The 10,650-nt window shown below is 36.2% G+C and overlaps 1 long non-coding RNA gene across 1 annotated transcript; it reads right to left on the bottom strand.

Annotated features, from left to right (window-relative positions):
• Nucleotides 1–1,221: 1,221 nt before the first annotated feature.
• LOC132206180 (uncharacterized) lies at nucleotides 1,222–8,070 on the bottom strand. Its single transcript, XR_009442892.1, has 3 exons — nucleotides 7,966–8,070; nucleotides 6,371–6,428; nucleotides 1,222–1,524 (listed from the first exon to the last, which is right to left on the bottom strand). It is a non-coding gene; the product is annotated as an uncharacterized LOC132206180 (long non-coding RNA).
• Between the last annotated feature and the right edge of the window lie 2,580 nt (nucleotides 8,071–10,650).

Here is a 10,650-nt window from a genome sequence, read left to right as displayed (position 1 = left end):
CTGAACCCTTTCAAGTTTCACAACATCCCTCCTATAGCAGGGAGACCAGAACCGAATGAAATATTCCAAAAGTGGCCTAAAAAGTGTCATGTGCAGAATATCACTCCAAATTTGAACAGTAATGCTGACACCATTTGCTGCAATGAAATTTTGATTGTTTGGAATTCTCAGAATAAGAATGACGAAAGACAGCTGCTGTAACTACTTTCAAACACATTACAAAACATAAAGACTGGCTTTGAATTAATCTCATCAGAATTTTAGTTCACTCGTCAACTAAACGCTTGTCTAGCTGTGATTAGCATGCATGCTCTTTCTGCCCTCCAAAACTGCAGGTCAAAAGGTACGCATAATAGAGCATGTTTGCTTTCAATGTTACCTCAGTGGCATTTAAGAGTCTGTGCTTTATCGTGTGTTTAATATTTTATTCCCAATTATAAGCAAATTCGAAAGATTGTGGCTGCTTTTAATGATGATTTCCATCAAGGATTTTTTTTCTATTTTTAGTAACAATAGAAAGCATGAAATCAACAAGTGCTGTCATGATTTGTGACAAGATGAGTTGCATTAATCATGAAAGAAAATTCTACATGATTTCAAGCATAACTGAATACCTGAAATGGTGCCTGGCAATTTGCAAAGGCTCTTTAGCTAAAATGGAATGGCTCCTGGATGTCTACAAACTTTTGTACAGTCACAGTCAATGATTTTTCTTGTTCTTTATTTATTATGTAACACAAATTAATTTCCATTTGTATGGGCGCAGCTTCGTGGTGAATGCAATATGGCAAACCAAATGTCTTTTCTAAAACAAAAAAAATTTGAGGGATTCCATGGTTCTTTTTTAGTTGCTGCTGGTAACTGTCAATTTTCCTTTGCATTTGTAATTTTCTATCTTGGTTGTTACATGCTAATTTGAAAGTTTTGTATTAATCCAACTACTCATAGCTTCTGTTATAACAAGTCTCCTGTTTATACAAATATGATGAAAATTTTCTATTTGCATAGCATGATGATGGCCAAGAATTGTGCAAGGTACTATACTTCAGGCATGATTTATAGCTTGCCACCAACTTGCTGTGACACCTTTCCTTTATTGTACTTTGATGATAATATCCCTACTGTAAAACAATATATTCCTTTTATTACAATGGGACATCAACTACTATTTTATGGTATTAAATAAGTTGAAACAATGCTTTTCATTAAAAATCCATTCAAACAGAAAAAGACAAACTCAGGTGTGAAATCAAAACATCCTGAATCTACTCAAGCATGGTTAAAGTATAAACTCTACCAGTGACCGGTTGGGCAGATTAGGCACTTTACTGTATCATACATCCCTTTTATTTCAGTGGAATTTGACATATTTTATACATTGATGGTAAGGATATGCTATATGTATGGTATATATCAAAAGGAACTGAGTACAGGTTCCCTCAGGAATATTAGACACTGGGCAGGAGGACAGGAAACTATCCGATGAACCATTTCTGTGTTTTCTGAGTGGATTGCCTGTGCTGCCTGTAAAATACAGAGAATAACTAGTGTTACAAAAAAGGAAGATAAAATTGAGTACAAGCATTTGGAGTGATATTCATTAAGGAACATAATTCATTGAATTAAAATATTCAGAAAGTACAGTCTTGAAAATGATTTTGCCACAGACGCAAGAATGACATCACAAGCACAAACTAATTGATAAGTTTATTTGTACGATTTTAAATTGTTTAACTACGTCTTGTTTATTTAACACCGTGAATGGAGTGAAATTGAATATTGCATTGGAATTTCAAGGCAAAATTGCAACAAAAAGTAACAGTTGATAATCAGCAATTATATATATTGTATACATATCACATTTCTCAAAGGGAAACCACAAAATTATTGATCATTTGATATACTCTGAACTGTCCTTCAAAGTGCATGTTCAGACTAAGTAGGTATCTGTATGCACAGTCCAGTGGCTGGCTGTTGTAATTGTTGAGTAGTTCTTCAACTTGTCATGCTTGCTTCAGATTTGCCTATACTTTTTTTTAAAAGTAATCTCTTTCTCCTCTCAGGCTTTGTGCCAAAGGATCCTGTCTGTGCCATTACCGTAGCCCTCGTTACCAGCCACACACGAAACAGTGCACAGTGTTCAGGCACTGAATAGAAAATTGCACTTGAGCGCCCTTACCACCCCCTCCCCCCCTTAACAAGGGGGCTCTGAAAGCTTTATAAATTTGCAGTGCTCTTGAAAATAAGCCCTTCACACCTGAAACCTTTCACACAGGCAGAAAAGCACCCCTTCAAACCCCTTAATTGCCTATTGCTTCCAAGCACGTTGAATAAGTGTATTATATGGTCGACTCCAAGACAAATGCCTAAATGCATGGAATGAAATGGTTTCTCCCAACAGTGTGTATAGTATTAAGATTGCAGTATTACTTTTGTCGATATACAGAGGTTTGAATCAAAACTATCAAAAATCACATCTATACATTTGCAGCCTTTGACCTCTGTTGGCAGTTATTGTGTATAACAATATATACAAAGAATACTCAGAACACATTTTTGTGGAAGTTGTTCACTCTTCGTTACTTTCTCCTGAACATAGTCTTTAGGAGTTTTGCACATGCTCTCAAATTTTCAGACCTTACAAAGGAAAAATGCACCCTTTAGCAAGCAGAGTTAACAATGAGCAATTGGCAACATTATATTTTTGAAAATAATAACAAAAATAAAAAACAACAAAATAACTAAGAACTATGATGGTTTAAAAGTGTTCCTGCATTGTAGTGCCAACTTGTGAAGTCAATTTACATTCAACGTTAACTTTTCCATAGCTCTTTGAAGTGAAATTGTACTTTGTCATGTTAGTATATGATGGTAATATATTCAGTGCCTTGGCCATAATTTTAACTTGGGAATTAACCAGAAATGTATCAAGTAATAACTGCATGTTTGAAATGTCTTTGTCCGTGAAAGCTGTAACAGAAGGAAATTTATGCAAATAGTACAACACATTCAAACAAACAGCTTAATATGTTTATGTACCAATATCAGAAGGCATAATTTCATTCCATTTGCATTCTTACAAGTATTGTTGGCTGCCTGATATAAACTATAAGATGATAATTAGGAGTGAAATAGTTAAATTGCGGGTTTATACAGTACTTGGTCATCCAAGTAGTAGCAGAGACAGGATTTCTGAAGTGAGTACAATTGACATTTAATTAAACAGGATGAAACAAGTCAGTTTGGATTTTTATTATTGTGGGCATAACATTTTGAGACACTGCTATAACACAGATCTAATATTCAGAAAAGAAACATAATCATCAGCTGCAAAAATTCTCATTTCTTCAAAATAAGCTTTTATTTTACAAATAATGTGTTCCTGTTCACAACGTGTATTTATATCTGCAGTGCTTAAAATGCCTAATTTGCCTACCTGAAGCTTCTTTTTAGTTCAGCTTTAAGGAAGTATACAGGGAAACAGAACTTTCATAAATATCTGTTCGTGTTTATTTTCCAGAGGCAAACAGTAAATCTCCGAATTCCTTGACAGGTTAATCATAAATTATCTTCAGCAGTCACCACCCTTCAATGTGTTTTTTTTTAATCAGTCAGCTGCTGCAGGCAATATACCGAGAATCCTGATTCACTGGAAGCACTGGGGCTCCCCAGATGTTCCTGTGAGGGAGGGGGTAGGGGGTAGAATCTAATCAGTAAAGGTAATCATCCCTGTGCAGATGAAAATATGGGGCCCAGCATGTGCAGTGCACAAGTACAGACCACCAAAAGTCCACAGGAGTGAGAACTCCCACGTTTCTCATCTCAGGGAAAAAAAATCTTAAGAAACCCCTGAAAGAAAATGAATCAGTTAATTATGTTCCAGTGCTAAAAACAGGACTAATAACCATAAATAGTCCATTGAGTAGCTCAGCTGTAGTATTTTTTTCCAGTCAGAAATAATCTGCTTACATAGTTAGGCTAGGCTAAGCTTGCTGACACTAATTACCAGCTGTTGTCCCTTCACGTAAAAGACCAACCGCCAAGCTCACTGCAAAGGGCCGACCGTTCTCACAATACACCATTTGCAAATAACAACAAGTGGAATGAAATGCTTTTCAGCTATTGAGGGAAGCCTATCTCGCACCACTTTTTTTTATTATGCACTCATGTGTAGGCTAATAATGTGAACTGAGAGAAAATGAACAGACTTAAAAATGAAAGGCTGGATGATTCAGGGCAATTGAGGTCCCCTCCTTCTCATTTTGCCAATGGGGGGGGGGGGGGGGGTGTAGAATGCCAGATTATCATGGAGCTGCCGGTTTAAAGATGAAATGCTGAATAACTGCTTTCACTTTTAATGTTGTTTCCCTCGGCCCCATTGAGTCCTGATCTCTTTTTTTGAAAAAAAAGTTTCTGTGTGAAACAAGAGGTAGGGGTCAGCCTCTCCACTTTATAGAGTCTCGACGATCTTCTAAATCACTGTTATTCCAAAAAAAACATAAAGTCATAGTCGACATTCAACACAAAACTTCTTCAGTACATCCACTGTACCATTTCTGTCTAGCTGTAAAATTGTTCACTAACAGAGGAACATGCTTGCCTTTTTTTTTCCATTTATGTTATTTGCATGCATGGTTATCCTCCTCATCTAAAATGGCTTAAACCCTGTTAACTTGTGCTGCCTTATCAGCCTCCCGGCAGCATTTGTGATTCATAGCAGTCATCAAAGTGATAATAAACTCATTCACAATACTAACAAACACAGGCTCCCAGTTATTTACGAGGCAAATTCACTTCGACTGCTACCGTGGATGAAAAAAAATCAAGATGGTGTTGATTGATAAATTGACAGGTTAATTTACAAGCATATAATGGAAATAAGACCCAGAGGAATGACAGCCTGATCTCCACAATGGCTGTAGTGCCATCTACCCAGCACCCAGCAAACTGCAGCCGGCGGCTTTGTGCTACCAAATATGAAGCTAATATTTGAAAGAAGTTTCTTTAAAAAAAGTGTGTTGCAGGCAACCACTTTAGGTCACTTTGATGAATGACTGGCAACTGACATTATCACACTTTTGCCACATATTTCAATGACAATGGAAGCAAAGCTAACATTGCATAACAATCAGTTCGGTGTCTTACATATGGGCTAATAGATAACTGGTAGTGAGTAACAAGGTTGTAATTCAATCCAGCAGCTGTGACATCACAAACCAGAGAGAGTGAAAGTTCTCTGTTCCTGGACAGCCGCAGCACTTCACTTTGAATTATAGCCTTTGAACTGACCTGCCCACTGAATTGTTTTTTTTCTCTCTCACTAAATCAGCCATACTTTTGCCCAACCTGATCGTAGGATAAGTGTAAAATAGGTTGAAGGATAATGAAGCAGACAGGGATGTCGGGGCGGAAGGAACGACTGTTATTCGGCTGATACTGCAGTATTATGGATGACTGCGAAGCGAACTTTTCAAAAGATAAAATGGAATAAAAACAATATTTTTTGCCGACCTTATTTTCACAATGAAAGTTCTTTGCGAAGGACACTAAAATATAATTTGGAAAGCGATTGCAATTTATAAATTCATTGTGAGCACGTTAGTAAGTGTGTGATTTTATCGAACTTCAATGTTGCTATCTTCAAAAGCTTTAAATATTTTCTTAGCTTTTAAGTAGTTTGTACTGAAATTGTATGACATTGATATGACTCAAACTGTAGTATTTTTGAAACAGTAAGTATCTTCAAAGGCCCAATAGTGGCTGACATTCTTAAAACACACACTTGTGTAAACATATACAGTGATATTAAATTCTATACTTCCTTATTAACTGATGATTAAAAACAATTAATCAAAGGGAGAAGGTCTAAGCATATATGTTGTTACAGAAAACGATGTTTAGACTATGCTCTTCAAAAGCCCTGTAGAATAATTGTTATAGATTGTTCCTCAAATGTGTTTTTTTTTGCACAGTACAGTCATCCACCATCAAAGGTTACAGTAAAAGCAGAATATTTGGGTATTATCAGAATAAAATGTAAATATTAATTAAATATTAATATTCAATTATATTATGTTAATTAATATCTCTAAATAGAGGTTTAAAATGAATGGGTTCATTAAAAATGCAATTTTTACAAGTTTTTTTAAAGAAGATTGCTATTCTGATCAAGTTTTGACATGCTTTTGTCATCAATTAATCCAATGCTGCAGGATTATTAAAATTTTGTTAAAGCTGTACCAAGCATGTGGCTTGGATCAACTTTACTTCTGAAGATGGTCGGGTTATAATTAAAAGAGAGACAGCTTCAAGGAGTTCCTGTTTGACATTCATACCTTGTATAATGTAAATAAATTAAAAATAATTTTACCTTTTCAAGCTTCAGAAACCTGAGGTTGTCAATAGAATTAAGGATCTATCGTTCAGTCCTGCTGAAAACAATGAAACAGCTGAATGTTGGCTGGAGGTCAAAACATTTTTCCACATATGTGGGTTCACCCAGCATCAGTATATTAGGTGCTGCGGATGGGGATTAAGAATAGAAAGCCGTAAGCGACTTCAATAAATTTGTTTCATTTCCAAGAGATACAGAATAAGGAAAATATACTTCACACATTTCTTATTTTAATCTTGGATGCATTATCACTGATTAAACAGTAGATTTAAGACCATTTCAATATTGTATGTTGCAAAGACATGTAACTGGAATACCTTTGAATTGAGAAAAATGCTTACCAGTAATAAAAAGTCAGAAGTATAAATTCATGCTTGAACAATTTTCTTCACACAATATCAATTGTTACCTGATTAACACATATATCACATATGTTGATTTTGTAAATATTTATGTGATTGAAATTGATTTTTTTAGAAAAATCTATTAGTCAAGTTGATTAACAAATACTATTCCCAACTAATTGAAATTGTAAATATGGGGGCATTCTGTTTTTTTTAAATCTCTACTTTATGCACAGTCCACACATATAAATTCATGTTATCTATGGAATATACCTAAGAAAACGGATTGTTATTATTGTACCATCGTCAAATCCAAACACAGCAGTTTCCTTTCCTTCGACAACAGCTCCACAGATGTACTTAAAGGCACTAAAGCGTAAAGTGAGAGCAGAAGGATATTCAAATAAAGTTAGTGTAACTGAACAAGTTTATTAAACACCTGAGGGTCTGTGGCAGGCTTAATTAGTGCTAATGAGTAACCTATTCACAGTAACATTTAACAAACTTTTCAGGAATATACACTTGTACATGATTAAGCATAAGTACTTGTGATATTTCATTAGGTTTAACTAGGTAACACTTACCTGCGACTTAATACAGTGTTTTCAACTGACAACTTCACTTTAGCAAGCTAATTTGATTGCCAGCACCTGAGATGTAATGGAGAGCCAGGCATGTACACAAACTCAGTTTCTGGTTGCATGACTAAGAATGTGCAAATGTCAATAGCATTCAATACAAAATATTTGAAAAGATTGTGTCCATGGGAAATTCAAATGTACGACAATGCTTATACCATATTCCTAGGTGATGCCTCAAGATTAAGACATATTTTACAATGCACCCTACTCTTACTAAGATGTTCAGTCAATACCTATTTTCAATAAATATTGCTTGTTGTGTTTTAACTCTTATTTATTATTCAGTATTGATTTGAATATAACTACTCATTTTCTTGTTACATTTGACTTCAGCTATTGCAAATAACTGAATACTCCTAACCATTCGTAAGAAAGCATCAATGTTTCCTGCACAGATATCTTTAGATTGCCCATTCCTGGGTAATGTTCAAGGCATACTCTGAATTTAAACAGATGGTTTGGCTTAAGATGCTCAATATCCATTTAAGCAATTGCTTTTGAAGTCCACAATTAAATATTCCTTTTTGCAGAAATTAAAGAAATCTAATGCGTTCTAAATTGTCAGTTAACAAAGAGTTCAAATCACCTTCCTGCTCCTGTCCTTTCTTCGCCTCTACAAAATAAAGTCCGCCCACAAGGGAAGGATTGCTGAGATGTAATTTCGTATCATTATGAATGTAGTACCATTGGGCCTACAGTGTGTGTGATAACACTGCAGAAGAGTGAGTGCTTTAGATCCCTTCATTGTAGAAGGGAGGCTGGGCTGTCAAATTGAGCCTCCTGTGAAAACATTCCACTGGGACCCCAGTTCGTAATAGAAAGAGCCTTGAGTTTGAATGTTAAAGTAGCTGCACAGTCTGGGAGGTTTGTAATTGTTTTTATATTCAAAATATGTTCAATATTACCAGCCCTTTCATTGGCCCCTTCGCCTTCACAGAAATTTGACTGGCTTCACTTAAAAAATCAGTTAACAGTTCAGAAGAACTTTGAGCACAAAAATGGTGTCTCGTTCACTCTAACTCACTCATTGCTGCAGACATGATACTTAGTTAACTAGTAGCAGCTTGTAAAACAGAAGGCTGTGGATTTTTTTTTAATACTGCTGACATTCAACACAGAGCAAAATGTGAGAAGGTACATGAGATTAAAAGCAGTGCAGGAGAGAGAGAAAAAGTCTATACACTGCCAGGGAATAATTAAGAAGAAGGAAAGAAAGAACTTAAACCACTGACCCTTATCGGCAATGAAAAGCTGAAGATTATAAAGTGTTTCATGCTAATTTCCATGGAGATTTCTTTAATTTATTGAAAATTACTTTCTTCTGCTTTGATTTGTCCAAATGGCTGCCCCTTGCAGGTTTGATCGGGGTGGTCTTTCCCGTCACACCACGCCAACTGCAATCCCACTCTGCCCCCTCACTGGGCCGAGGCATCATGAGATTACTCAAGCGCTTCTGACATCTCTATCAGCCTGCACCAGCACATTGGCCCTTCTTTCTTCTTTGGGAGAATAATACATGGACTTTTGTCACATGACACCTTCATCAGGGGTTGGCGGGGGTAGGGTGGGCAGGGTGTCCTGAGCCTGAGTGGTTCACCCGTCCTTCTGATCCTTTCTGCCTCGTTCACACTGCTATCTACTGCATCAAAGGAGATTTGAGGGTCAGTGAGTTACAGTCACCTAATATAAAGTCATCAGCTTATGTTGAAGTGTGTTGCTTGTGAAAAATCAATTCTGTATTGATTTAGGTATCCATATCTTTGTTATCCCATAACACAGAATTGATAATTTTTCCATTAATGATTTGGACAGAAGAAAGGTTATTGGGAGATCCGTTTCATCTCTCTTCTCTTTTTGCCATTGTCAACTCTTACTGTAATGATGTTGCACTGCTGATGAACTCCTAGATATTCAGTGCAAGAAATGTTGTTAAAATGTAAGGTTTACCCTTTATCACAGTATTGATAATGAAATAAATATATATTACTTTACCAGCATCAATGGTCTCTTTCCAAGCATTTTACAGTTTAACTGCATTAAGAAAAAAAATTCAATTTTAATGGATAGTGCTTCAGTCCTACCTTTTGAGTATAAAAATCCAACAAGGTGCTTACATGAGTACTAAAAGAATTGCAAAATTAAAACAATCATTTTTGACATTTTTCCATTGGAATTTGTAACTGTGCTACAGCCGCAGTATTAGTTGGAGAGGTCCAGACACCCTCACTAGTTAACATTTTTTGTTCATTTCCACCAACAGCACTAATTTTTTTTGCAAACTTTTGCACTATGGGTGTTCGGTCCTGAACTGCAAAATCTGCTGCAAAAGTCACACTGTACCATATGGTTCGTTATTCAGGGGAGTGTTGTATATATTGGCATGACTGACTGATTTTTCTTTCTACTGGATATTTTTGGGGGAGATTTTCCTCTTTAGTTCTTCGACAGAAAGTGTTGGATGGATGGCACTTAAGAGACAATTTGGGAAGAATGGGCTATCCATCATGCAGCCAACTCATTTTATTTTCTTCATTTATTTAAATGAACAGAAAAGGTGACATTACTGGACTGCAATCCACACCTACATGATTTCTTTTAGTTGTGTAACGATTTAGCCTTATGGGCTAAAGAAGAACATCCCCCCTTTACGTGTAATATAGTTTTCAGCATTTTGTTTTGTTACTGCTATTGAGACCAAAATACATATCCCATAGGAGGGCACTGTGCATCCCGGTTCATGAGAGGGGGAGGGTTTAGACACCACCCCTCGTTCCACATCATGTGGGGCCATCTTTGCATACAGGTGTTCAAAAATAAATATCAGGCCAGGTCAGTTTCTGGTGGAAATTGACTAAAGCAGTCAGCAAGCTTAACTGAGATATGCCAAGTTACAGGGACAAAGTAACACTCAAAATTGAAGGGAAATGAAAGAGGCAGGAATCTTAAAATGATATAATATGAATAGCAAGAAAAAAAATCAGAAACAATTACTGCCTAAGTGCTAATAATTCTATGGGACTTTGAGAAATCTAACATTGAAACTGAGACATAAAAATTAAAGAAAGAGCTCTGTTGTTGACTGAAGTGCATGTTTCACCCTGGCTTGAACCACAGGATTTTTATCAAGCAAGTACACAATGCCACCAACCAGAAATGGTGTTTCTCAGTACCACAACAAGAGATCCAGGAACTGATCAGCAAACTACTGGCGTGACACTGCAGCCACCAAGAAATGTAAGCATTTCAGAAATGCTATGACAGAACTAACACA

The sequence above is a fragment of the Stegostoma tigrinum genome, chromosome 33 (assembly GCF_030684315.1).
Source record: "Stegostoma tigrinum isolate sSteTig4 chromosome 33, sSteTig4.hap1, whole genome shotgun sequence".
NCBI classification, from domain to species: Eukaryota; Metazoa; Chordata; class Chondrichthyes; order Orectolobiformes; family Stegostomatidae; genus Stegostoma; species Stegostoma tigrinum.
Note: the sequence above shows the minus strand (reverse complement) of the source record. Positions and strands in the feature narration are given on the sequence as shown.